This window comes from Mastigoproctus giganteus, chromosome 4 (genome assembly GCF_048544385.1).
Source record: "Mastigoproctus giganteus isolate SK-2022 chromosome 4, ASM4854438v1, whole genome shotgun sequence".
NCBI classification, from domain to species: Eukaryota; Metazoa; Arthropoda; class Arachnida; order Uropygi; family Thelyphonidae; genus Mastigoproctus; species Mastigoproctus giganteus.
The window spans coordinates 3,401,423-3,428,029 of NC_143578.1; the positions used below are offsets into that span (position 1 = coordinate 3,401,423).

The following is a 26,607-nucleotide window of genomic DNA, read 5'->3' on the forward strand; positions in this document are numbered from 1 at the left end:
TTCCTTTTTTTTCTCTGTATAAAACAGCAAAGAGTTCTTTACTTATGTAAACTCTAGAAGCAAAGGAATGAATCAGATTGGTCCACTTAACATAGATGGTTTGACTATTGATGATCATGCTCAGTTAGCTGATATACTGAATGAGTATTTTGCATCTACATTCACACATGAGGAGTTATTCAAGGAGGAGAATGCCAGAGGTTTATCAAACTCTAACAGGAAGCTAAGTGGTTTTGTAATAACTTAGAGCAAAGTGGAGGAGAAATTGTTGAAGTTAAACATAAGGAAGGCACCTGGGGTGAATGGAATCTATCCAGTTATATTATAGGAGGTAGCAAAGGAAGTAAGCAAACCCTTAGCCATAATTATAAGAGTTTCCTTGGACTCAAGGTAGGTCCCCATGAACTGGCAATGTGCAAATGTGTCCCCAATTCACAAAGAGGGATCAAAGTGTGACAAGTGTAATTACAGACTTGTTAGTCTAATTTCTGTTCCACTTAAAATAATAATTTAGTCACTTGTCAAGGAAGCGATGCAGGATCATCTAGACAAGATTGCAGTTATAGTTCAGACACAGCATAGATTTGTTAAGGGGAAGTCTTGTTTAACAAATTTGATTGGATACTATGATGTGGTCACAAAGGAACTGGATGTGAAGAATAATTTTGATGTCATATACTTTGGGTTTATTTTAGGAAAGTCATATATTTTAGGAAAGTTTTAGATACTGTGGCACATGAGAAGACTACTATGCAAATCGGAGCAGTATGGCATTAAGGGCAGATTGCTACAATGGATAAAAGGATGGTTGACTGGGAGAAGACAGAGAGTGGTTATCAATGGACACTGCTCTTCATGAACTAATGTTATTAGTAGAGTTCCCCAGGAGTCAGTGTTGGGTCCATTGTTGTTTTCGGTATTTATCAGTGATATTGATGAAGGTATATCAGGGCTAATGTCTAAGTTTGCAGACGATACGAAAGTTGGCAGGGTTGTAATGACAGTAATGATAGTACGCTACTGCAACAGGATCTGGAAAAGTAGAGCAGATGAGCAGTATGGCATTAAGGGCAGATTGCTACAATGGATAAAAGGATGTTTGGGTGGGAGAAGACAGAGTGGTTATCAATGGACACTGCTCTTCATGAACTAATGTTATTAGTAGAGTTCCCCAGGAGTCAGTGTTGGGTCCATTGTTGTTTTCAGTATTTATCAGTGATATTGATGAAGGTATATCAGGGCTAATGTCTAAGTTTGCAGACGATACGAAAGTTGGCAGGGTTGTTAATGACAGTAATGATAGTACGCTACTGCAACAGAATCTGGAAAAGTAGAGCAGATGGGCTGAGAGGTGGCAACTGAATTTAACATTGACAGATGTAAAGTACTGCATATGGGTAGCAGTAACCCCAGAGTAACATATCAATTGGGTGGTGCTACACTCTGGGTAGTGGAGAATGAAAAGGATCTGGGGATAATTGTGCAGTCAGATATGAAGTTTTCTGAATAGTGCACAAAGGCTGCAAGAGTAGCTCGTGGTATCTTGTCAATGATATACAGGAATTTTGCTAGCAGGGATAAGGGGGTGATTTTCACCTTGTATGAGGCAATGGCCAGGCCATACCTTGAGTACTTGAATACTGTATACAGGTCTGGAGGCCTCATTTTATGAAAGATGTAGATCTGCTTGAACAAGTACAGAGAAGGGCAATGAGATTGGTGAGTGGAACAAACTCATCTGTGAAGAGGCATCTGTCCACAGGGACTTCCCCTGAATTTAAGGATTCTCTCATAATCATGGCTACATATTTGCTAGCTCTTTTTTTTTTTGCTTCCTTTAATATGTTTGTATAGGTCCCATCCAACCAAGGTGAATTTTTTTTTTTTACATTTAGCTTCAACAGTTTTTCATACAATATCATCTCATTTAAACCTTTCTTGGTGCTACCAAGAAAGGTTTGTTCTGAAAATTGCGGCTTCTGGAGACTAGGCACCTGCAAGGTGATCTAAATGAGGTGTATAAGGCTTGAGCTTAATGTTCAATGATTGAGCAAGCTCAATACTAATGGGGCTCTTCCTCTTGCTCAGATTACTCACCTGAGGGAGCATAAATTCAAATTGAGGAAAGACAATTGTAGAATAGATGTGTGGAAATTCTCCTTTAGCCAGCAGGTGGTTGATAGTTGGAACAAACTTCCATCTGTTGTAGTGGAGGTTAGCAACTTAAATAAGTTCAAGGCAGAACTAGACAAACATTTGGAGTGAATGGATTGGTGAAATGGGAAGGGTATTTTTTTTTTTTTTTTTTAGCTGATGCTCTATAAACCTGCTTTCTTGCATCATATGTGCTACTAATGCTATTTTCTTTCTTTCTTTGCATTCCAATCAGGAGGTCAGACAACAGTATCCCTTATCAAATCTATGCTGTGACTGCAGTATAAATGCATTCCTGTCTAGTCAGTCCTGCACTTTGATCTCCTTTGTGAATTGAGGATATATTTGCACATCTGTGAAGAGGCATCTGTCCACACATTCCCCTAAATTTAAGGATGCTCTCATAATCATGGCTACATATTTGCCAGCTCTTTTGCTGCCTCCTTTAATATGTTTGTATCCGACCAAGGTAATTTTTTTTTTTTTTTTTTTTTTCATACAATTTCATCCCATTTATCACAAAATCGTTCAGCTCCCTGTTAGACAATTTATAACAATGACAATTTCACTTTCATTAATTTTATTTGTACTCCTCAATCGCACTCAACCAAATTTTTTTAAGGTGTCAAATTTCTGTGCTCTGCAGCCCAAATATTCAAAGTTTTTCCTTATGTGGGCATCCATTTGCCACCAGGAATACTGCCTGTCTTTGGACCCTTTCAAGAAGCTTGGTATTTTTTAGTGCAATTTGGATACCTGTATTTGTATATCTTTTTTTTTTTTTTTTTTTTTTTTTTTTAGTGCCATTTATATATCTGTATTGTAATAAAATTTGCCATATAGTGCAAGGAAGCCTGTGACTTCCTTGTGCTACATGGCAAATACCATTACAGTAGAATGTCAATTATCCGAACCACTGCTGCACCAAATTAAAATTACGGTATCTACTTTTAGTGCACTGGTTGTTATGCCAAAATATTACTCCTGCCGCTTAATGCATTCATTTCTAATTATTTATTCGAAGATATATCAGAATAGCATAGAAAAAATCTTAATTTGTCATTACAGGATTTAAAAATCAAATGTTGGCTTTAGCTACTGTGTCGACCCAGGACAGTCTCCCATGACCTTGATGCGTCATTGTCTGTTGTACTGTTGTGAGCACAGGAGTATGGTGTGGGGTAGTTAGCTTTCACTCAGTCTGCTGCAATGTGAGGTTATTGCAGGCATTTTGTTTGTAATCGTTCAATGTTTGAGTTTTTGTTTGTGAATATTTCAAAATGAAATACTGGGACATTTTGCTTTTTAATTTTAATACTGCTGCTCCTTTGTGTTTTTGGATTGGTTTAGTCAAGATTTTATTCCAAGTGTGAAGCGGCATTGAAAAAATGAGGGTAAAGCCAGGGTCCTGAGCTGAATATCATCATTCTTCTCTTTCTTGGCGATTCCCTTCTACTTTTCTCGCTCTCTCTCAGGGTAATTCAGGATTTTTTTTTTTTTTGGCTGGTGCAGCATAAGCCTCATGCTTCCTTGCACCATATAGCTAATAATAATAATAATAATAATAATAAAACTTTTGCTTATTATCGATAATGCACCACACCATGCTACCCTCTTCTTGAAAAACTGAAATCAGTTGATGAGAACTTCATTGTCAGGTTTTTACCGCCAAATGTTACAGCCCTGCTGCAGCCAATGGGTCAAGGTGTTATAGAAAAACTTAAAAAGATGTACGAAAAACAAGTCTTGTGTCACAAGCTGTTACTAGAGTATTAGTAATAACCACATGGTGCAAGGAAGCCTATGGCTTATGCTGATCCAGCCAAAAAAAAAAAATAAATAAAATAAAAAAAATAATAATAAATAAAATAAAAATAAAAACAAATTAATAATAATAAAATTAAAAAATAATAAAAATAAAAATTAATAAGAAAAAAGGAAATGGACAACCTATGCATTTCCCTCCTCCCTTAGGTAATTATCCAGCTCACATTTGAATTTCCCCAGACTGTCAGTCTCTACCACCATTGTAAGTAACTTATTCGAGGGAGATGAAGAGAGCATGGTTGAGTTTTCAAAGAAGCTGAACATTAAGGATTGTTGCTACATACACGCTAGCAGATGCCTGGAACAGGTTGTCGGAGGAAAATCTGAAGAAGGCATGGCATAAACTTTCAGGTGTTGCCAAAGAGATGGTCACATATGTGTAAGATTTGAATGAAGACATAGCGTATTGTAACTTTATTTCAAGGGATTCCCAAATTTTCCGAGTGTGGGCTAGATGATGCAGAGGCATGGCTAAACAACGATGTTGATGATCCTGGTTATCATATTTTAACCAAAGAAGTTGTTGCATTAGTCCAGGATGAAGAATGTCCCGACTTTAACCAAGGTGATTCTGATGATGAAGAGGAAGCGAGCCCACTCATGCAGAAGCCCTCACTGCAGTGCCCATGGTATGAGCAACAGTCTGAATGCAGTTCTACGGAGATACTGCTATTAAAGAGGATGAGAGACCTCGCCACAAAAAAAAAAGACAATTTAGCATGGTTCAAAGAAAATTTCAAGATTACATTTTTTAAAAAAATAAATCTTCTCAAGATTATTTCTGTGCAATTACTTGAGTTTGTTCATTTCTGTTTATGTAAAAAAAAAGTGTGATTTATAGTTGAAACCAAGAAAAACAATTCAGTAAGTTCAAAATAAATATATACGTTGTTTCTTCAGAACGTTTTGGTTATTATTTACAAACCATTTCCTAAATCAATTATTTTTTTATAATATTTCATATTTCAAAATACAGTAGTAATAACCTTGCATACTATAATTTAATTGTAGGCCTAATTACACTTTGTTTCGTTTAAACTGGGTATTCTCATGTATGTTTGATTATCCAAACTGTTTGATTAATCAAATCGACCTTGGTCCCAATTAGTTCAGATAATTGACTTTCTACTGTATTTTTCTTACCTGGACACAGTATTCCATCATGGTCTTGAAATTACCTTATACAATAGTATTATGATCTCCTACTTCTAAAAGTAAATGTTTGATAAATCATCGATAAAATACTTGGGCCCTCCTTGCCACATACCCAATGTGGCAAGGAGGTATATTTATACTCAGGCTCCAGGCTGGCACCATTAATAAATGTTTCACTAGATCATTTTTTTTTTTTTTGTCATTGGACATAGTACTACATGCTTACATTTTTGCAATTCAGTATTGCAAAAATGTTTCTGTGTAAAACAATGCAATATAGTTAACATGTCGATATGTGGATTATATCACACTATAAATATTACTATTGCGTGTAATATCGGGTGAACCTGTGTACTTAATGCTTTATCAGATTTGACATGCTTCTGTTTATGACATGCTTCTGTTTATATATATATATATATATCTGATAATTAAAAACAAAATAAAATAAAACATAAGCCAGTAGTATGGCAAAAACTGTAGAGTGAAAATCAACATAAAAATAACGTAAAATAAACCGTTGTTTATTTTACGTTATTTCGCTCTACAGTTTTTGCCATACTACTGGCTTATGTTTTACTTTGATATTTTTAATTATCGGATATATCTGGGAATCATGTGGAGGATGTGCCTCTAATGATATCTTAATATTTATTTATTTATTTTTGTCTTATTTCATGTTATTTTATCTTAACTTTTAAGCCATTATTTATATATATATATATATATATATATATATATATATATATACACACACACACACACACCACAATGTCAGATATTATTCGTATTTTGGAAAAATGATGCAAGGAACAAAATGTATGTAACATGACTCATACAAAAAAACATACTATCTTTAGTATGGTTTTTAGATAGCATAACTAATGTTATCTTACTTCATTTACCTATTCTTTCAGATATTTGCCTAGTCCCTCTTTAAATTTCGATAAACTTCCATAAGATTTAGAACTTATTCTAAATTATCCTTTATTCTTTGATTAAAAGAAAATTTTTGGATATCTATTTTACAGTTGTTCCCTTTCAGTTTATATATGTATTATATGATTAAATATAAAGGTACCCCTGGCATTTAATTTTTTCTCAACCAATTAAAAAGTTGTAAACACATCAATCAGGTCACTCCGACAGATGCTTGGTTTTCAAATATTAATTTATATAACTCACATGATTTATCAGTGATTTATATAAAGCCATTAATTTGTATAATGGAATAATCTTATCTGGCAAAGTTTTGAAATTGAACCTGATCAGCTCTCCTAGCAACACTGTTCAGCTAACTTGAGTTAGGTGTTACCCAATTAGTACATTACTCTAGGATTACTGCTGTCCACAAGGCCAAATTTATGCCTAGACAAATTAGACAGTTGTTTAGGGTACATAGTTTGGCAGGTTCATTGCATTAATTATATCTGTTGAAATTAGGTGTGTAAGAAGTTTGCTTTAGAATGCTACAATACTTGTACATTAATTTTTTTTTTTTTTAAATAAAAAAACTGCATTAAACTGGTGTTTTAATAAATTTTTTCCAAAAGTTTTGTCTGCAGAGGTAGTTTGTCTGTATGGACATTTTAATCATTTTTCAGTCCTTGGCTGCCACTTTTGGTAGAGAAATAAAAATTAAGTGAGTATTATTGATTTTTCCCCTTTGAGCTACATTTTGTGAATAGAGACTATTTCCAATATATAAGCACTTTACCAGAATCTTAGGATGCTTTCATTGTAATAGTTAACGGTTTGATGACCTCCTTTGTTGTTTCCTTTATTGGGATAAATTTTAGTATATTTAATAAATTACATCAGCTTTTGGTGCCTTGTTGTTTAAATTCACCTTTAATTATAATTTGCTTCCAGTCTCTTTTCCATTATAAAATTATCCAGTTTAATATCAGCTAGGCCATTGGTAACTGCAAATTTAAGAACTTCCACACATGTGAATGTAAAGCAAAATATTTGTTCAGCTTAGCAGCCAGGGGTTGTTGAGACTGTTACTGTAGGTATCTAGTGGACCCTATGTGTTTATTTGTTTTTTTACATTTTTGCTGCTATCAAAACAAGGAATTCCTTGTTACTACTTTCACTTAGCTAGGGACCTCTTGTGCCTAATCATCCTGAATAATTTATATTTACTGTAGTATTTGGAGTAGCCAAAGGTCATCCATTTCTTTTGACAGTCATTTGATTTGTACTTTGGAACAGTACTTTTTTAATGGTATAAAAAACCTATTAGCTTCCAGAATTACTTTCATAAGTATTTCCTATTCAGCACTTGCATATGTTAAAAATTACTATTTGGCCCCACTGAAAAGAACATAAAAGATGACCTAAGAGCACCATAATCCTTTTTTGTGCAAATGAAAACCCCTTACCTGTTTTCTTTTTCCAGTAGATGTTTCTTTAACTGCTTATAAATGGCTTCTATACTTGAAGATTCTTAATATTTGATGAACCCTTACTGATAATCAGATTGATATTATTACCTTCCATAATTGTCTAATGTGGTGATTTTTAAAATTATAGTATGTAATCTACACGAAATAGTAAACTCTTTAAATTTTGCCTCCTTTGAAAATCAAGAGGTTCTGAATTTTGCTATACGGTTGAGCAGTTTTGGAGAAACACGTTTCAGTAAATTTTAAGCACTGCCAACTGAATTTATCTTTAAACAATTAAAATTACTTAAAATTACTTTGGTCATGCTGGAGTATAACCATTCTGGTTATACCCCAGCATGACCAAAGAGCTAAGGAGAGCCGGCAGCTGATCAGATTATCAATGAATACTATCATTAACTGTATTTAGCAGTCGGGCTGGGGCCACAGTCAACTCAAACCATGCAATCTTTATTGATTTGTGATATTATGGCACTTTTATTTTAATAATGTATGTGGGGAGATTCAGTTTCTCAAAATTTTTGAGAAATTGATGGATTCTTACCTTGAACAGCACTAGCACATTTGCTGAAAAAAGTAAGGCATAAGTAAAGATGAGATATTAGGATTGAATGGAGAATAAAAGAATTTCTGCTATACAAGAATAATTTGCTACCACCTGTGCAAACATTAGGATCAGGTGATTTTAAACTGTATTCCATCTAAGGAAAAGAGGAATAAAATTCATGCTGATTATCTCATTAAATCTGTACCATATGTGTCTGTGCAATTAGAAAATTGGAGCTGGCCGGAGTTGTGAAGTATCACCAAGAAAAGTTGACAGGAAATTTAGATTGGCGAAAGTGATGTTTCAAAGATCATCATCAGCCATTTTCAATCCACTGCAGGATGAAGGCCTCTCCAGCAACTTTCCAGTTCCTTCTGTTTTGAGCACTGGCCATCCATTTACTACCCACAAACTCATGAATTTCATCTATCCATCTCCGCCTTTGTCTTCCAGGTTTTCTTCTAGCTCCTCTTGGATACCATTCTGTTATTCTTAGTCCATCCATTCTATTCCATTTTCTTAGTCCATCTGTCATCATGTCTTCGGGCTATGTGTCCTGCCGAAGACCATTTTAGTTCTTTAGTTTTGATAAGAATGTCCTTTACACTATGTATATAAAGTGCTTAGCATCATAATACACAGCCATTTCTGAATAAACAGAAAATTTTTAAGGTGGCATCGTTTTAGGTTATTGCTTTTAGGTAAATGGCTGTGTATTATGATGCTAAGCACTTTATATACATAGTCTAAATTTGTTCGCAGCTTGAGGCTCTAGCCCCAAAATGCGCTTTAGTCTGAATGTCCTTTACTTGAGTTTGTTGCCTAATCCATGTGTTTCTCTTCTTATCTAACAGTCTGATTCCCAGTATGATTCGTTCCATTTTTCATTCTTTTGGTGAGTGCCCAAGTTTCACTTCCATAAGTCATGGTGGGGAGTATACATTGGTTCATTATTTTACAGTTTCAGACAAACTGGGATATTGCTCTTCAGTATGTGACTATATTTTCTGAATGCTATCCATCCAAAATTTATTCTTCTCTTGACTTCCAGCCATTTATCATTATTACAGCTAATAACTTGTCCCAGATAAGTATATGACTCCACATTTTCAATTACTGCTCCTTCAATCATTATGTCCCTTTCTGTGACATACTTGTTCATCATTACTTTTGTTTTAGCCATATTCATCTTTAGTCCAAAATCCTTACTAGCTGTGCATAATTGATTAAGATTTTCCTCTAATTCTTTGGGATCATGGCTTATGACCACAATGTCATCTGCAAATCGTAAATGGTTTAGGTACTCTCCGTTCACATTTACTCCTTTCTGCGACCAGTCTAATCTTCTGAAAGCTTCCTCAAGGGCAGCAGTAAACAGCTTCGGAGATATTGTGTCTCCGTGTTGAACTCCTTTCTCAATTTTAAATTTCCTACTGCCTTTGTCTAGCCTAATAAAGGAGGTAGCATTCTCATATATTTTCTTCAAAATCGTAATATATGGGGTATCAATGCCTTGTCTTTCCAGTGCCCGAAACATTGCCTTATGCTGTATGGAGTCAAATGCTTTTTCATAATCCACAAATGCCAGGCATAATGGTGTTTTATATTCATTTGCTTTCTCCATTAGTTTCAAAGATATGAAATCAGAAAGTTGAGTAATTTCTAAAGTTTGGAGAATGTTAATGGATGAATTTGACGGGATGAGATATTTAGGGAGAAGGAATTAAAAAAAAAAAAGGAGAAAGCTTAATAATTGCAGTGTCATCTTGGGGAGATTAATTTAGAGTAAATGAAATGAGTGGTAGTTGAGGCAACCAATAATGAAGATTCTGTTGGAAAAAGTGAAGCTGGGGAAGGTGTAGTTGGAAATGGTTTTGTTGGGAGTGGAACTTAGCCCACATATGTTTTTGAGGCGCCTTCGTGGGCAGGAGCAGCAGTGTGTAGCACATGCTTCTTGATTAGACTGGGGTTCGAGCCCATGAGCCACCAAATATGGAGGATGCGGAAAGGTCAGGGATTGACCACTTCATATTCCCGGAGCAATATGGCCTTAGTTGCTAATGCTCCTAAAAAAAAAAAAACCAAATAACAAAGTATGTTTTTGAGAGGTACGCGATACGATCTCTTTCCACATAAGTTTTGTTTCATTAGATGAAGTTGTTATTTGGTTTTTAGGAGCATTAGCAACTAAGGCCATATTGCTCCGGGAATATGCGGTGGTCATTTCCTGACCCTTCCGCATCGTCCGTATTTGGTGGACACGGGCTCGAACCCCAGTCTAATCGAGAAGAGTGTGCTACGCACTACTTCTCCTGCCCACCTGGCTACGGAGGCCCCAAAAGATGAAGTAAAACTTGCTGGTCTACCTCTCAGGAAGTTACCAATCCTTTTGGTACAGTGGACTACGTAGCGGCGACCTGTGAAAGCCTTTTTTAACGGGTTTCACAGGCCAGCTTAAGAAATGTAAATACAGGTAGTTCTGGACTTTACGAGTTAATCGTTCCTAGCGCGCTCATAAAGCGGGAATTTATTTCCCATAGACAGTGTTAAAAATGGGGGTTACGTTATCAACAATGAAATTAGTTAACTAATTAGTTTGTTAAACAATGATTGATTTATCGAAAGAAATGAAAACGTAGCCTGTAAAATCAAGCAAATTATAATAATAGAGATTATTTACGACTTACAAATGTTAAAGAATGTTTATTCTTCGTCATCATCGACTAAATGCACACTCGTTGATCACTCATCATTGGTTCGGCACTCGCTGTTTGTTGCACAAGGAGTCGTCTTCTTCAGAAATGTTTCAAGAGGCGTTATTTCCAAGATAATATTCTCTTTTCTTTATAAATTTCAATAGCGTGCACAAGCATTTTTTAACGGCACACACATATTGCAACTAACACGATTCGCGTGGAGCAACAAGTTACGAAGCTTAAATAAATAAAAAAAGGAATGAAGAGAAGATTCTGAAAATTTTTGTTTTTTTATACGATTGACGATTTCAGTAAAGGAGAAGCACATTTCACCATAATAACGTAAAAAAAACCACACAATTCCAGCTATCGGTATTTTCGCAAATGTGAGAAGATTTTGCTTGCACTAACAGAAAAGTCCAGTAAACCGAAAAGTGCAAATTGTTTTATGGTCGTGACCTCCAGAAATGTGCTTTAGAAAAATATCACAAGGCGTTCAAAATTGATTGTTATAACGGAACATATGATAACGATGAAAGTGCAGTGCATTTTAATGATTTGAATTGGTAACTAATGGTATGGGGCTTGGCACACCCAGGGTCCTGAGCTGGATATCATCATTCTTCTCTCTCTCTCTCTCTCTCTCTCTCTCTCTCTCTCTCTCTCTCTCTCTCTCTCTCTCTCTCTCTCTCTGAGTAATTCAGAAATTTTTTTTTCTTTTTTTGTTGGTGCAGCATAAGCCCCAGGCTTCCTTGCACCATTTGGCTAATAATAATAATAATACAATTTACAAACCACCCTTACGACCTTTTATAAGGTCACGCTTGTGATCTTCAAAATGACATATTTAGAGAGATATACAGCTTAGTTATACATGTACAGCGAAAATTTCAACTTCCGAGATCTTGAAACGAATTACCAAAAAAGAATGTGTTATTGGGTACACATTACGGTATTGTGTCTCTGGAACCGATTAATATCGTAAATCGGAGTGTATTGTATAGCACGTGGTTTGGAATGCGGTATTTATGAATGTTTAACATTTCATTTTTTGCAATTAATGTTCATATTTTCGATTTTGTTGATTTGATACTCGGGGAAAAAAAACTCGTAAAGCGAAAACTGCCTGTACAGTATTGGATAATGCCATGATGCTAGTTATAAAAACGTTTACGCGCAGGAGGCTTGCAGTGGTGAAACCCATGTTTAGTCTCTAGAGCAAAGTTTCCGGCATCCCCCCCCCCCCATACTTCTCCTTCAACCCATGCACAGTACTAAGTACTATAGGTATTGATACCTTTCGTGTTTGGGGTTTTCATATAAAAAAAAAAAAAAAAAAAAAAAAAAATGACAGAAGAGATTCGCGTGGTTTCACCAATTCAAGCCCACAGTAAGCAGAGTGGTCATAATGTGCAGGGTGATGGTCGTTTAGTATTGTTAGAGCTGTCACCTTTACAAAATCTTTGACTCGGAGGATTTTGAGAGGGAGAGGCAGGGCCGGTCAGTCGATTCTGTCGAACAGGGTCCCGCGCTAAAATGGTCTAAATATTTGAAAAATTAAAAAAAAAAAAAAAAAAATCACTATTACAAAAACACCCCATATACATTTTGTACAGAACCCCATGGCCCCCAAATAATTCTTGAACAGAGTCCACAAATTTTGCGGTCGGCCCTGGAGAGAGGACCGATGAAAGCATCCCTGAAATTTTTTTTCTCGTCAAGTTCACATTATTTTAGATTACTTCCAACTAAAAAAAATAAGTTGTTAATTATAACAACTAATATAATTGTTATTTATTAGTAAAAATTATTAAAAGGACTTCTGTGATTACTATTTCCTTGTATAGATGTTTTTATTTCTAAGTTAGGACGTTATAAACGGCGCTGCTTGTTTTATTTAAATTACAATTAGCCTGTTTTTATAACAGAATTTGTAAAAAAAAGTTGCTGAGGAGTCGATCTGTTGACCTTGGTTAGTGAGGGAATATTATTTAGTACAACTGTTAAAATAGTTTCAAGTATAATTACTGGATATCGAATAATATTCCCCCCAGGGGCTCACATCTGGTGAGTATGGGCTTGACACACCCAAGGTCCTGAGTTGGATATCATCATTCTTCTCTTTCTTGGTGATTCCCTTCTGTTTCTGACCTCTCTCTCTCTCTCTCTCTCTCTCTCTCTCTCTCTCTCTCTCTCTCTCTCTCTCTCTCTCAGGGGTAACTCAGAATTTTTTTTTTTTTTTTTTTTGGCTGGTGCAGCAAAAGCCGCAGGCTTCCTTGTACCATATGGCTAATTATAATAATAATAATAAATATGCGCTAAAAATAGGCAAATACAGTATGCATATTTTATGCTGAAGGCAATATACTAAAATATGCACCAAAACGCTATTTCATTACATTCATAACATTTTTGCATTTATTAAAAGTGACAAAATCATTTATGAAATGTTTTAGAATAAGGATCACTTTGACTTTCATCTTTGTTTCAGTAAACTTATAAAATCATTAGCATAAAACTCTCGCGGGAAGCACAGTGGTGAGTAAACGAAAAGGATTTTTTGTTCAGCAGACTAAAGAATACTCGCAGTTACGGACACAATATACTGAACTTCACAGCCTTAAGGCCGTAGGCGCCTCCGTAGCCAGGTGGGAAGGAGCAGCAGTGCGTAGCACACGCTTCTTGATTAGACCGGGGTTCGAGCCCGTCACCACCAAATACGGAGGATGCGGAAAGGTCAGGGAATGACCACCGCATATCCCGGAGCAATATGGCCTTAGTTGCTAATGCTCCTAAAAACCAAATAACAACAACAGAGTATTTTTTGGGTCTAACGGCACCAGGGATTTACCCCATCTCCGCGTATGTTCTTTGTATCGAGGACAGTACGCTGTCAAGGCCAGAGGTTTAAAAGTGTGTGGATCATGTATTGTGTAATATGTTGTGCCCATTGTTCCACTGGCTTGTTAGCCGCCAGGCCCCAGATGGGACCTGTCGTTTACGTACTCCGCCACGTGGAGGCCAGCCAGGTGTTCCCTTACAGTTTGCTCTGGCAGGTCCTACCACCTATTCACCTATTATTTAAGGTCCTAGCCACTGAGATTTCAGTGGCTAGGACCTTAAAAAAAAAAAATAAAATAAAATAAAATTAAATAAATAAATAAATAAATAAATAATAAAATTAAAAAAAAAATAAAATAAATAAAGAAATAAATAAATAAAAATAATAATAATAATAAAAATAAAATAATAATAAAAAAAAAAATTCATTAAAATAAAAATTCTTCTTTTCTTTTGGCCACAGATGGTACATTATACGCAACTTAGAGGGGCTATAAGGGATAAGCGCTGGAGGTAATAATATTTCCTAATAGTTCGGGCATGAATTTTGGTGTTTTAAATTTGTACGTGTGGGGCAGGCGCTGTTGTAAAGAGATGGGAGGGGAGGTGGAAGACTGGAGGGGTTGGAAATTGGAAGTAAGGGGTCTATAGGGAAGATGACCCCTGTTGAAATAGTGGGGCATGCCCATGCCCCACCAGAGGAGAAAGAGGGGTGGCAGGAGGGGAGGCAGGGATGCCATACAGCCACTATATGGCTGTATGGCATCATAAGATGCAATCTTCAGGGTCCGAGTCCAAGTTGCAATCTTCGTCTTTGCATCGGTCCAGTGGAGGTCCAAGTCCAGAAGTCAGGTCCAGTTTGTTGCGTTCATGTGTTGTATCTGCTTCAGGTGGTCACTAGTTCAGAGTTTCGCAGTCATCTCAGGTAGTTACGTCTTTGTTTTCATAGGTTAGTGATGATATGGCAGGGATCTTTGTCTTTCAAAGAGTTCGCGGGAAAAAATGGTGAAAGCCCGGTAATTATCTTCTTCTTGCAATATTATTTCTTCTCGGTTTTTTAGCAAGGAGTTGATGCGTGTATATAGCTGACATCTGAGGTCCTCGTAGTTGTCACAGTCATGGATAAGATGTTCCCATGTTTCCTCCTAACCGCAGTTACAGCTCGGGTTGTCAGAGATTCCCAGCTCGTGGAGTTTTCCTCTGAAGGAGCCATGTCCCGTAAGAAGGAAGGTGGTGTGCAAGCCAGGGGAAAACCAGGACGGGGAAATAGGATATACCCTGCTGACATCGGGTATAAATTTTTTGGTGACTTGCCCTTTTGTGGTAAGATTCCATCTATTTTGCCAGATAGATTGCAGGTGTTCCGTTAACCTCTTATTTTCTGAGAATTTGCTTTTCTGTGGATCTGTTGTGTAGCCTAGATAAGTTGTGGTTCTTCCTTTTGAATGTTGGTGTAGCAGCCCACAGCGCACAATTTCCAGATCCAGGGGAAGGGAGCCCGCCAGGACCTGGAGTGCATGGGTGCTTACCGTGCAGCAGGCTCTAGTTATTGTCAATAGTATGGATCGGTGGATCGACTCCAGCTTTTTCTTGTTGACTGCTGTGTTTGCTTTGTGATACCAGGCGCCTGCACCATAGGAAAGAATAACAACAACAAATAACCTTAAGTCTGACCGGGCTAGCCGGGTGGGTAAAGTGCCTGCCTGGCAACCCAAAGGTCGCGGGTTCGATTCCCGCCTCGGGTTTGGATCAAAGTACTGCAAAAACTTTGGGAGGTGCATTATGGCCACAGAAGCATATGCGCCAACCACTACCAAAAAAAAAAAAAAAAACAGCCTTAAGTTGCTTTGGCTCCTAACATAACACGGAAAGGACAGGTGGTCAGTGGTGCTAAATTTAAATACAGCATTCAGTCTTTTTTTTTTTTTCTTTTAATGAAAACCCCAAACACGAGAGGTATTAGAACGTATAGTATTTAGTATCATGCATTGGTTGGAGGTTGAGAAGACGAAAGGAGATATTTGTTGACATTAGACTTAAACTTCTGTAGACTGTAATTTTCAGGAAATATGTACGAAGGAAGGTTGTTCCGGAAAACGGCAGTTGGTTCTGTGAGTTTGAAGTTGGACAGTAAATGGATGTTGGTTTGTGGCGGCACGTGTTCGGACTGTTTTGAAAGAGAGCGGGAATTATAAAGAACAGTGCCCATGAAAGTATCTGTAGAAAAGGCATGCAGCAGAAACAGTACATCTGTGAGACCGAGAGAGATTCAGTCCTCGAGATTTATACTTGAAATGGTAGTTCCATTAGCAGTCAAATTTTCTTCCTTAAAATATGAAATCCCTAGGTTTTTTTTTTTTTTTTTTTAATAACATATGAAAAAACAGTTAAATTATTTCCTGTCTCAGGATTACTTTAAATTTCTGACTTACAATTCTTATACCTTTTCAATTGCGCTGTTCAAAGAACGTCTCCATATCGCAAGTTCAGTTATAGAATTGGGTAACCAAAATTTCGGTGGACAGCAAACCTTTAACCTTCTCTTTTGTTTAGATATCCCAGACTACACGGAACGCAAATGGTGTGCACGCTTCCGTGAATTTTGTGGGATGAAAAATCCTCGGATAAACCTGCACTCTCGCCTGGGCCAATCCCCCCCCCCGGTTCACCAGCTGGGTTATTTTCTGTATTTTCTTTCTAAAATTACCAGCGAAAGGAGTTAATTCTTTTAAAACATTAAAAGAATTAACTCCTTTCACTTGCATGTCCGTGTTACTGGAGACCCGTGCATTGTTCCTGTTGCGTAAATAGAGTATCGCCTTTCTCTCTGCATTCTGATTTTCACGTAATGTGATATGGTGTCATTATTTGCCTTTGAGAGCTGCGGAGGTTAAATTATTCGGGGAAGCATTGGTTTTCGTTTATCCATCGTGCCTTTGTGTGAACGCGGCAAAGGAGGAATGGTTTGCAATGGCATTCGACGTTAATGTCATGAAACAAAAATTAGGTTCGTTTATTAGGAATTATTGTAAGAGAACATTTTCTTCATTGAATAATCGGCACTGGCGCGGTTCGAATTCATTTGAGCCTCGCCACTTCTCTAAAAGGATAAATTACGCTGCGTCGTGTTAAATGAAAGTGAAAGTAATTAATTTTACTTTCACTTGTGAAAGCGAAAATGTGGAGGTGTGCAAAGTGGGAAGTTGGCATTATGCCATGCTTTTGCATGGATGCAGGGCAGTGAATTACAGTACAGTATTTCAATATCAATTGCAGGAAAATCATTTGATTATCGAATTGTACGCCATGGAAACTAATCTTAGATTGCGCCTACCGAGCAAACACCTGGCATCCCTCGTCTTTTATACTATGAACTATTAGCAGTGTCTCAGATTTTGATATTACTAATTCTTTTTTGTTTCAAATATTTACTAAAATAAATAAATTTTATGTTTATACTCCGGGACGACCAAACAGTCAGAGGAGTTAACAAGATAGACAGAATACAAGAAACAGCACCGTTTTCAGCAGTCACGGGCTTGAACCCCGGTCACTCAAGGCACGTGTACTTATGCACCCGCGCGCCTGACCACTAGGCTACGTCGGCCCTTAACTAGTATTATTATTATTAGTAGTAGAGGCATATGATGCAAGAAAGCAAACTTATACAGCATTAGCCAAAAAAAAAAAAAAAAAAAAAAAACCCTTCCCATTTCACCTATCTATTCACTCCAAAGATTTGTCCAATTCTTCCTTGACGCTATCAGCTTCCACAACGACAGATGGAAGTTTGTTCCAGCAATCAACCACCCGCTGGTTAAAGGAAAATTTGTGCACGTCTTTCCTCATTTTGAACGGGTAACTCACCGGATGAGTTACCCGTCTTTGAACCCTTTCAAGAAGAACAATGTCTTTCTTTAGGTGCAGTCTCCGTACTTGAACACAGTGTTCCAAGTGTGGTCTAACGATAGCCTTATATAATGGGATTATGACGTCCTTATCTCTACTAGCGATTGTTCGATAAATCATCGAACTTATACGCTTTATACACCTTAATCAGGTCACCAAGCAGGTGCCTAGTCTCCAGACGCTGCAATTTACAGAACTTGCCTTTCTTGGTAAGAGCAGTCCTTTTTTTCCCCCTCATCAATCTAGTTGCCCTTCTCTGTACTCGTTCCAGCAGTTCTACAGCCTTCCTAAAATGAGGCCTCCAGACCTGTATGCAGTACTGAAGGTCTGACCTGACCATTGCCTTATTGTACAAAATTTCTGTATATCATTGACAAGACCCATTAGCTGCTCTGGCAGCCTGTCTGTACTGCTCAGAAAACTTCATATCTGACTGCACAATTACCCCCAGGTCTTTTTCACTCCTCCGTGGTCCTCAGTTGAGTAAAGCTTAAGTTTAATTACTGTCTGAGCATTGTTACTGTATTTACTAGCTTACTATGTTTCATTCTTGTCATTCCTAGCCTAATTCTGTTAACTGTCCTTGCTTATTATAAGATGTATCGGGGCTGTATATAATCGATTGTTTATTGTTTTTCACAAAACTGCCTCTTCTCGATTGCGACACAACTCCAAGAAAATGTCGCCCGGGTACCAATTACAATTTGGCACCCCTGCGACACGTACTTAATGATGTGAAGGATGAGAGTAAACGATTCCCATGAAGAGATTGCGAACATCTAAATTGTTGGAATGAGCCCTTCTCTTGGAGTATACTTTGGAAATGTATACTCCAAGCTTCTGCTTTGTAGCTGCACCCTCAGGCACGTTTGATTGCTGTTTTGTAGCTGTTAACAACAACAACAATAATATTAATAATAATAATAATAAGCGTGACAAGGAACGTGTGGCGTTTAGTTTTATGCCAAAAGTTGAAACTATGATAAAAGCAAAGAAGTGGCCTGATTTGGGTCTTTTTCAGACAATGATTGCTAGAGACCATAGCTTAAAAATTTTGATTACAGTAGTTTGTACTAGTAGTTGATCAGAGGTGTGTCCGTGGCGAGACGAAAGATAGCAAACAACTGTGCCCTGTATAGTAATTTAAGAGAACTCATTTATAGAGTTGAAGTGCTGACTCTCTTTGATCTGCCAAGGCAATTTCAAAGTTTAGATTATTATAAAGCGTTTCTGATCATAGATATTTTATTTATACTTGATTTGTATACACTGTAAATAGAAAGTTCTAAATAATTTTGTATATAGAGAGAGATTGTATGTAGTTAGAAGTGCCATAGCCTAGTAGTCAGGCGTGTGGGTGCATATGTACACGTGCCTTGAGTGACCGGGGTTCAAGCCCAGTCACTAACTATTTATTAATAGTTAAGACAAAGCTAAATAATATTTGACAGGTGCTCTCAAAATATTCCAAAATGAGCATTTGCAAAAATGAGCAGTTTTGGTTAACACGACTTTTTATTATGGTGAAATGTTATCAGAAGGCCCTCAATTTGTTTTAGTTTATCATTTTAAATGGAGAAAAAATGAAAAGTTCACCAGGTGCGAACTAATATTTAGTTGAACCGCCTCTGGCCCTGATGACAGCAGCACACCATCTAGGCATTGACAAGATCGATTTCTGAAGATAATCAACCGATACTTCGTGGTTCCAAACACGAATTATGGCTTCCTGAAGTTGATGAAGGGTCTTTGGTTTCTTTCTGGTAACTGCAGATTCCACACAATGCCTGATGACAGCAGCACACCGTCGAGGCATTGACAAGATCAATTTCTGAAGGTAATCAACTGATAGTTCGTGGTTCCAAACATGAATTATGGCTTCCTGAAGTTGATGAAGGGTCTTTGGTTTCTTTCTGGCAACTGCAGATTCCACATGATGCCAAGTTATCTGAATCCTATAGTTATCTATAGGATTCAGGTCCAGACTGTTTCCTGGCCAGCTAAGAGTTGTAATGGACGATTCTTCTAACCATTTTTTCACCTGTAACAAATGTAAACACATTACTGTCGAACCTCTAATGCAGAAATGAAGCTAAAGTAACTACAGAAGTGCACTTTTCGCCCGAAGGCAAGAAGCAGAGTCGTCCTGAAAAATGCAGGTTGAAATGGTCTCTAATGGTTGGCAGCAGTTTGCCTTCCAATATAGCCAGGTATCCATTGGCATTTACGGAACCTTTTATAAACTGTAGGTAATCTACTCCGCGATATGAAATGCACCCCATATCATTTGGCTGGTAGGGAATTTCATTGTAGACACCATACAGTCTGTATGTTATTCTTCACCACGTCTACGGCAAGTCGTTTCTCTCCCATCAGAGCCATGCAGGTTGAATTTCTTCTCATCCGAGAAAATAACTGACTTCCACTGCCCGGGGGTACATTTGACATGCTCCTTACACCAAATTAATCGAGCCATTTTCATTTTTTTTTGCATGAGGAGGACAACGGGCTACAAGTCCATTTTTGAAGACATCTTCTGACTGTTACTGCATTTGCTACCACTCCTGTATGTTCTTTCCATTCTCTTTTCAGCTCAGACGAAGCAGCTTTATGGTTTTTGAGGCATAAGCGCTTCAAAACGCAGTCCTGTTTTGGCGTAGAGACTCGTTTGCTTCCAGTTCCTTTTTTCCTTTCAGCAGAACCAGTATTCTTAAGTTTGGAAAGAAATCTGCTCACTGATTACAAGACAAACTATTATTATTATTATTATGTCTAAGGTGGCACCTAGACTTCCGTCTATCTCCACCTGATTAAGTTGACTTTGTGCAGAACCTCTGCAAAATAGACCTGTATGGAAGGTCTCTTCGCCACCAGGGAGAAGCTGTCACCTGCACAGCCGCTCCCCGTTGGCGAATAGACCCTAATGGCCGCCCATATTCACTTGGTGCTGGGCCTGGTCCTCTATTTTAAGTGCCTCATGCACAAAACTGATTACAAGACACTCTATAAGCAATATGACGAGAAGAACATCCTTCCTTCCTCACGTAAAGCAACTCTTTCTTCGTGGCGTCAACTGCACGTAACTCGCCATCCTGACACAAGTAAGGAATGACTGCAACTCTTGCAGAGCGTGCTTATATAGCTGAAAGTAACAGCTGATGCAATATTACGTCATCACCCACGCGTTTCAATCTTATCTGATGCAATCTATAAGAAATATTGCCATATACTAACGTTATTTGGACGACAATTACAATTTTAAGGGGGTGATGTACTTTCTTTGAACACCAATGTGTGTGTATACAAATATATATATATATATATATATATATATATATATATATTAAATGGTAACCTCTTAAAGGCAATGTTTAAAAAGTTACTCTATAGTATCGGTGTAAATACACCATAGCGTAGAGGGCATCGTTTTAATTGTATCTCATTGTGGTTGCCTTCACAACGAAATACCTGCTATTGCATTACTTCAAATAAATAACGCTTCTCTAGTAGAGAAGACTACTGATATTTATTTTCAGCGGTACCACCACCCAGACGATCGTTTCGAAGCTATTGGGCTTCATCATCAGTGGACGGACAGGTACCCAGGTAATACAAGCCATCACAGTTGCGAAGTTTATCCACAATATGAGAGATGTCAAAAGGGTAGTAATGTATTTTGAAAAAGAAATGCACAAGGCATAATCCTTATGGGTTTTGATAATTAACTATATAGTATCGGTGTAAATACACCATAGTTAACCCATAAACTTGAGCTACGTATGTAGCGTAGAGGGCATCGTTTTAATTGTATCTCATATTATTATGAGATACAATTAAATATGAGGATTATGAGATATTATATGAAATATGAGAATTAAATCTAATATGAGATACAATTAAAACGATGCCTCTACGCTACATACGTAGCTCAAGTTTATGGGTTAACTATGGTGTATTTACACCGATACTATATAGTTAATTATCAAAACCCATTTTGAAAAAGAAATGCCTTGTGCATTTCTTTTTCAAAATACATTAAAAAGTTATATATGATGAAAGGGAATTCTGTTGATGTAATGGTTTCAATGAATAAAAGATTAATAAATCAGGTATGACAAATGCACCTAAAAGCGCAAAGCACCGTTAAAGGATGCAAGAGTATATACAAGTTAGTACTGTATTGAATAAAGTATGCATAAATGGATGTGAAAGTTACACAAAGTGCCAGTAACTAGAAGGTTGTGGAAAGAAGAAAAAGGAGTGTAGTAGATTTGTGAAAGGTGAAAGAATGTCAATATCCTAAAGGTTATGATGAATTAAGAGAATTATGGGCTGAATTACCAAGCCAGTAGAATGAGGGAGAACTGTAAAGTAAAATTAATACATTAAAATAAAAAAATTAAAATAAAATGATAGTGTTATCATCAGATATGGGGAGAAACATATTTAGAAAATAGTCGAATATAGGTAAGCAAATATGCTTGATTTGATGGTAGCTAAAATAAATAAATATTGATACGTGATCAGGTATTTTTTTTATCAGGGGACTACACCTGACCATGTATCAGGACAAGTATAGAAACGCAGTTCCTGATACATGGTTAGGTGTAGTCCCCTGATAAAAAAAATACCTGATCACGTATCAGTATTTATTTATTTTAGCTGACATCAGATCAAGCATATTTGCCTTACCTATATTCGACCATATTCTAAATGCTTCCTCCCATCTCTGATGACAGCTATAACACTATCATTTTATTTTCTATTTATTTATTTGCATTTTTTATTTTATTAGTATTTTGATGTACCAATTTTACTTTACAGTTCTTCCACCTTCTACTGGCTTGGTAATTCAGCCCATGTTCTCTTAATTCATCATAACCTTTAGGATATTAACATTCTTTAGTACACCTTTCACAAATCTACTACACTCCTTTTTCTACTTTCCACAACCTTCTAGTTACTGGCACTTTGTGTAACTTTCACATTCATTTATGCATACTTTATTCAATATATTAATACAAATATTAAATAATAATAAGAACAACTATGAAACCCAGCAAATATGTACATTCCACCAAATGTTGCGTAATATAAAACTAACCTGGTTACCATTTAGTTACACACACACACACACACACACACACACACACACACACACACAGAACTGTTACAAGTGTGTGGTGTTCTTGAGGTGCAAACTTGAAACTAAACATTTGTTATATGCTAATTAGCCTGGTTACCATTAGGTTTTTCATGACAATCGTAGTTTTTTTGGTTTAACGTTATATTTACGAGAACTTCAATGTGAACGAGAATGCTCTTTCTTATTTAGTTCCATGATAACTACGAGAGTGAGATTGCAGTGCTAAAGACTGATGGACTATGGTATTGGACTCTTGCTGCACAATAAGCCCTGTACTTTGAAGGACGTTAATCAAGATAATACAGCGAAACTTTCATTAACAGACACCTTGTCTATAAAGGGACATGTCCATCTTGTTGTGGACACTCAGGCTTGGGACTCAGTCAGAAGTATTAGAAATCAAAAGTTAGAAGCCATCAAAACGGACCCTGTAATACGGACGCGGACACTTATCCTGATTTAATCCACTAGGTGATTTAATCTGATTTAATTCCCTAGGTGTCCTTTTCGCAGTTACATCCTCCCTGGATCAAACACGTTCAAGGATAATTGATACACATGCTTGTTTTCGTAGGTCAGTCGGATTTGCAATGAAGACAAGCTAAGATATTTCATTTCTATTTAATACGAAGCATGTGATATTAATACTTTAATATTTAAAAAGAGTATTGTGTGTGGTACTCTGTGAGTTTCCTGTTTGTTTCGATTGTAAAATTTCGTATTGCATGTGAGTTTTTTGTATTGCTAATTACGAACCCAGGCGGAAGGACATTCGTGTAACGTCCCGCGCTTCTTTGTGATGTATGGGATAAATGTTTACCGCCCTTGTTAAGGTTCACTGCTTCCCGAGTGCATTGCATGGACCTGCAATCAAGAGGACACGGAACACATCGACACGCAAATAAAGCAACTTCAAATAATGCCGATAGACATCATCGGTGACGACTGAATTTGCTGTTGACTCACGTAGCTAACGATACAACCGCTGTTGAAAGACGGTGGTTGGAGGTTTGGGCGAGCGTCAGGCAAAACATCGACCTTTTTCATATGATGTTTGGGCGATTAGTATCGTAAAAAGCAACCATAATCGGCAACTCCTTTCCTTCACTTATTAGCAGGCTCAAGCGCAATATGGGTGACGGGTGCAATGACTGATGTCTTTGGTTGTTTCTCTTAAAATTCTGATGCCACTCTTATTCTTTCAAAAGAAACCAGCGAAATAAAATAAAAAAATAAAAAAAAACCGATATCACTGTACAGTATGTTACAACTAATGCTTGCAGCGCCTCTATAAAAAAAAAAAAAAAAAAGTGGTTTTATTATGTGTAGAAACAGTAGCATTTGCGCGCTATATACAAAAGCCCTTTTTAAGGCTACAATGAATTTCGTATAAGCACCATAAAGAGATTTACTTTTAAAATTAAACATCACTAACTAGCACCAAGGTTTTGCTTTCAATATTTCTTTTTTTCAATCATATATGTATATATTATTATTATTTTATTTATTTTTTATGAGAACCCCGAACACCAGAGGTAGTAGAACCAGTGGTACTTGGTACTGTGCATGGGTTGGAAGATGAAAGAAGATACTTGAATTTCTATAGATTGTAATTTTCAAGAATACTTATGAAGGTAAAATGGAAGTTAAATGAATAAATGGTGAAGAAGAAAAGTTGGACAGCAAAAGGATGTTGACTGGCTGCGGCACATGTTCGAAGTGGTTTAGAAGAGAGAGAGCGGGAATTATAGAAGACAATTCAGAAGAACAGCGCCTATGGAAGTATCTATAGAAAAGGTATGCAGCAGAAACAACGTCAGAGAGGCGGAGAGTGGAGACATCTGTGTTAGAGATGAGTCATTAATTGATGTAAGTGTCCTCTTTTGAATGGAATCTAGGAGAGGGATTTTTTGGGGGGTACATGTGGGAATAATATTCCATGGTAGGGCGGATTTGCGACTTTTACGGAGTGAACAGCTGTTTCCGGGGAAAAAAAAAAAAAAAAGTAAAGAGAGAAAATGAAAAAAGTCCAGTTTTTTTAGATGCAGAGGAAGCAATAATTGTAATGTGCTTATGCCAAGAGAGATTAAGAAGTCAGGGTAATCCCCTAACAGAGATATGATCTTGCCTAGAAATCAGTGTCATCCAAGCTAAACATAGGAGCAGAACAATCTTTTTTTGCGATATATGGGATTTAGAAGTATTGAAATTAACTTGTCATCACTATCATCCTTTCCTCACTGGAGAATTACCTGAAGATCAACAATTTAAGGAATTGGTAGTGAATATTCGAGAAGTTGGAGCTGTTTGTGCAGGGCAAAATTTCTCCAACTGGAAGGTGAAATGCAATGTGCTATCTGCAGCAAAATTATGGCCGCCGTAGCCTAGTGGTCAGGCGCGCGGGTGCATAAATACACGTGCCTTGAGTGACCGGGGTTCAAGCCCGTGACTGCTGAATACGGTGCTGTTTCTTGTATTCTATCTATCTTGTGAACTCCTCTGACCGTTTGGTCGTCCCGGAGTATAAACAGAAAATTTATTTATTATTTATTATGGATAGGATTTCTGGTCAGCGGAAGAATTGATATACAAGAGGAAATAATTATAAAATTATTAAATAATTAAAAGGAATTAATATACAAGAATGGGAAAAAGGACCGACCCTTGGAGAACACTAGCATTAGTGGAGAAATTAGAAGACAGAGAGCCATTTACTATCACCCACAGCGAGCAGTCTGAGAGAAAACGGGATACCCAATTACAAAAAACAGTTGGCAAACCATAAGATGGAAGCTTATTTAGAAGACCTTTATGCCAAATTAAAAGCCTCTGAAATGTCAAGAGCAACTGTTTTGAGTTTCACTAAACTTTTCCATTGAATTTGTCCATAGATGAGTAACATAAACCAGGATATCACCAGTGGATCGACACTGACGGTATCTATACTGGAAGATTATCAGATCAGATGGAAGGTTTCTAGATAGTCTGAGATTTGGAGGTTAATTAATTTTTCCATAAGTGGGCGGGAAGGATTTGACACCCATTTTAGGCACTGCCTGGACATGAGCAAATTTCCAAGCAGAAGAAAACACATTTGGAATGTGAAAAAAAGGCGACACAGAATAGGAATTAGCTTAGGAGCACAGGTTTCGAGAACAAGTGGAGAAATACTATCAGGGCTTGGTGTTTTCTTAGCATCAAGATTGTTCAAAATCCTTCTGACATCCTTTTGATGGAAGACCATAGGAGGCATTGAATGGAGTGTACTGGGAATGGTAGAAAGTGGTTTACCAAGATCATCAATGCATGAGTTATCTTTGGCTGAAGTGGCAATAGAACCATCTGGTTTTGACAGAGGTGGAAATAGAGACGAGCAAAAGTTGCCGCCTGTAGCTTTAAAAAGAGATCAGAATGCTTGACTACCATTTTGGACCAGAGCAAGTTCTTTACCCTTAGCCTGTTCTAAATCTAGTTTGGACTGATTAATAACTGCTTTATAATTATTATTATTATCTCCGTTTATTGACCCAATAAATATGGTCTGTACCCCTTACACGGCCATTCAGCCAGGAGGGCGATCCGTAATACAATTAATTATTTACATTCTATATAAACAAACAAGTTTACATTATATATGAAAAATATAAATCAGTTTTTACAATCAGTGGATATAACAAGGTCAATTTACATAAATAACAGCCATAAATATGAAATATTTACAAATTTAGGTACAGTTTTTCTGGTGGAGGAAATGTTATAGCTCCATCCGCGTGAAAGTTTCTTGTAGTTTTTCTTATCTGTATATTCTTGAGTCACAGAATTTGTCAGTGACTCAAATTGTTGCGAGCTTTGCGTGCATACGTCCGTTCCGATATGCAGGCAGAAAATGAAGCTACAGATGTGAATGCAAACCAAATGCAA

At 37.1% G+C, this 26,607-nt stretch overlaps 1 protein-coding gene across 2 annotated transcripts in view; it reads left to right on the forward strand.

The window, feature by feature from the left end:
- LOC150086342 (rho GTPase-activating protein 44-like) overlaps positions 1-26,607 on the forward strand; it is a 412,704-nt gene that overhangs the window by 18,567 nt on the left and 367,530 nt on the right. The window contains exon 1 of one of the 2 annotated variants that reach the window (XM_090371316.1): positions 2,574-2,623. The exons of the other annotated variant lie outside the window; for it this stretch is intronic. The gene's annotated coding sequence lies outside the window, so the exon portion shown is untranslated. Of the gene's footprint in view, positions 1-2,573; positions 2,624-26,607 lie in introns of those variants that run through there. 2 annotated transcript variants of the gene reach the window in all.